At 42.7% G+C, this 3458-nt stretch overlaps 1 pseudogene; it reads left to right on the top strand.

The window, feature by feature from the left end:
• Window positions 1-459: 459 nt before the first annotated feature.
• On the top strand, window positions 460-578 carry LOC116545083 (annotated as a pseudogene).
• Window positions 579-3458: the final 2880 nt, after the last annotated feature.

Below are 3458 nucleotides of genomic sequence, written 5' to 3'. Positions count from 1 at the left end.
CTTGGTTCTCATATACAGCTCTCTTTTGCACTCAGCTTACAGAATTCATTTATTTATTTGAGACAGAGTCTCTCTCTGTCACCCAGGCTGCAGTACAATGGCGCAATCTTGGCACACTGCAACCTCTGCCTCCCAGGTTCAAGTGATTTTCCTGCCTCAGCCGCCTGAATAGCTGGGATTACACGCACCCACCACCATACCTGGCTAATTTTTGTATTGTTAGTAGAGACGGGGTTTTGCCATGTTGGCCAGGACAATCTCAGGCTCCTGACCTCAGGTGATCCACCTGCCTTGGTCTCCCAAAGTGCTGGGATTACAGGCATGAGCCACCATGTCTGGCCAGAAGTGATTTACAGATGTAGCTAATATAAAGAACAGAGTCAATATTCCAGAGTTTGGAGGCTTTGGAACCTGTCTCCCTGACAAAGCATGAGCTCTTTCAAGGCAAGAACTATTCTAATATACAGCCATACCATCCTGAACGCGCCCGATCTCATCTCATCTCAGAAGCTAAGCAGGGTCAGGCCTGGTTAGTACTTGGATGGGAGACGATCTAGGAATACTGGGTGCTGTAGGCTTTATTAAGAACTATTCTATGCGCTATAGCCTCATGTCCAATCTGGACTAAGTAGAGATTAAATGAATGGCTGAGTGATAGAAATAGCAGCTGGCACTATAAAAAGATGATTTTATGAATTAGTTTTGTTAGACTTTATAAATAGCATCCACTATTGTTAAATGCAAAGAGAAAAAAAGGTAGCTTTGAAGTGGAGAAGCCTGGCAGACAGTACCCGATCCAAATGATTAAAGTGGACATCATCAGTAATGAGACAAATTGATGTGATGCATGAAGAAGGACAGTGTCACTTCGGGGGTATTCCTGTGAAAGACGCACAGCCTGACTCCACTCATGAGGAAGAGCAGACAGACCCACAACAAGAGACAGTCTGCAAAGCAATAGACCTGTACCCTTCAAACATGGCAGTGTCAGGAAAGAACAATAAATAAATAAATAAATCATGTTTAAATGCATTTTATGATTTTGGATTCTAAATTGACCAGAAAATTGCTATAAATAACATCATTGAGAAATTGGCAAAACTTGAATGTGGACTGTAGCTTAAATCATAGTATTGCATGAATGTTCAATTTTCTGAATTTAATCATTTTACTAGAATCATGTGAGATAATGTCTTTATTCTTAGGGTATACATGCTGAAATATTTGGTTGGCATAAATGGTTTAGACAAACATAGAGTCCCACGAGTCTAAGTGCAGTTTTACTTTTTTTTTTTTTTGTAGACAGAGTATTGCTCTGTTGCCCAGGCTGGAGTGCAGTGGCACAATCTTGGCTCACTGCAACCTCTGCCTCCCTGGTTCAAGTGATTCTCCTGCCTCAGCCTCCCAAGTAGCGGGGATTACAGGCACACGCCACTATGCTCGGCTAATTTTTGTATTTTTAGTAGAGGCAGTTTTGACTAGGCTGGTCTTGAACTCCTGACCTCAAGTGATCCGTCCACCTCGGCCTCCCAAAGTGCTGGGATTACAGGTATGAGCCACTGTACCCAGCCCTGAGTACAGTTGTAAGGAATTGAGGTGACATTCACATAAGATAAAATTAATTATTTTATTTTATATTTTAGAGACAAAGTCTTGCTCTGCTACCCAGGCTAGAGAACAGTGGCGTGATCATGGTTTACTGGGACCCTCGCATATAAAAAGAGGAAAATGTGTACTTCATACAATAGTTTTGACGTTTGAAAGAGAATATGAACGTGAACCTCAAACTCCTGGGCTCAAGTGATCCTCCCACCTCAGCCTCCTAAGTAGCTGGAACTACAGGTGCGTGCCACCACACCCGGCTAATTTTTTAATTTTTATTGTAGGTTAGAGACGGAGTATTGCTGTGCTGCCTAGGCTGAACTCAAACTCCTGGCCTCAAGCAATCCTCCCGCCTTAGCCTCCCAAAGTACTGGGATATAGGCTTGGGCCACCATGCCTGGTCAAACTAACCATTTTAAAGTGTACAATTCAGTGACATTTAATACATTCACAATGTGGTGCGACCACCACCTCTGTGAATTCCAAAATGTTATCACTCCAGAAGAAAACCTCAGACACATTAGTCACATCCCAATTCCGCTTCCCATGAGACCCTAGCAACCACCAAGCTATCTTCTGTCTCTATGGATACACCTATTCTGGGTATTTCATATAAATGGAGTCATACAACATGGGCCTTTTGTGTTTGGCTTCTTTAACACGTTTTTGAGTTCCATCCTCACTCACTGTAGCATGCATCAGTACTTCATTCCTTTTCACAGTTGAATGATATTTCATTGTACAAATACACCTGTTTTGTTTTTTCATTCACCCGTTGATGGGCACTTGGGTGTTTCTACCTTGTGGCTATTATCAGCAGTGCTACAATGAACATTCACATATAAGAATCTGTTTGAACATCTGTTTTTAATTCTTCTGGTATATAGCTAGGAGTGAAATTGCTTTATGTGGTAAATTTATATTTAACTTTTAAAGAAACTACCAAATTGTTTTCTAAAGTGGCTGCATCACTTTACTGTTTGTACTGTTCTTACAACTCTCCTCAAAGTCTAAGATTATTTCAAAGTAAAAAAAAAAAATTAGTGTGTGCACTCAGGCAGAAGGACACCTAAGTGCACAAAAGCAGGCGAGTGATGAGTGAGCTTCATCCAACAGGCGAGACATGCGTGTGAACTCAGATGGTTAGAGTGACTGGCACAGGCAGCTTAATGGAAGATTCCAGGGTGAACATTTTTGTAAAGGATGACACAGTTTAAAAGTGCTACCAAAGCACTTCCATAACAAGAAACCCAGCCCCAGGCAGGTGGAGAGACCTGATGTGCCCAGCCTCTCCCTTCCCCTTTGGGGGCATCATTAGCTGCTCTATGGGTGCACAATCCATTTGCTGACTACATGCATGAGTGAGCATGGTCTCCCTTTTATAAATGACATCCATGGGAAACTGCAATTTTCCTTACAGAAGTCTGCCTGATTGCCATGTTGCTGGAATCCTTGTAAGAGGACAATGCCTACTTCATACAACAGTTTTGATGGTTAAAAGAGGATATGGGGGCCGGGCACAGTGGTTCACGCCTGTAATCCCAGCATTTTGGGAGGCTGAGGTGGGTGGATCACGAGATCAAGAGATTGAGACTAGCCTGGCCAACATGGCGAAACCCTGCCTTTACTAAGAATAGAAAAAAAAAATTAGCCAGGCGTAGTACGCATGCCTATAGTTGCAGCTACTTGGGAGGCTGAGGCAGGAGAATCACTTGAACCTGGGAGGTGGAGGTTTCAGTGAGCCCAGATTAGGCCACTGCACTCTGGCCTGGGTGACAGAGCGAGACTCTGTCTCAGAAAAAAAAAAAAAAAAGAAGATATGAATGTGAAAGTTCTGCAAAGTTGTAAAACATTGA

Source organism: Sapajus apella, unplaced genomic scaffold, assembly GCF_009761245.1.
Source record: "Sapajus apella isolate SASKATOON/1434 unplaced genomic scaffold, GSC_monkey_1.0 scaffold4, whole genome shotgun sequence".
NCBI lineage: Eukaryota > Metazoa > Chordata > Mammalia > Primates > Cebidae > Sapajus > Sapajus apella.
Note: the sequence above shows the minus strand (reverse complement) of the source record. Positions and strands in the feature narration are given on the sequence as shown.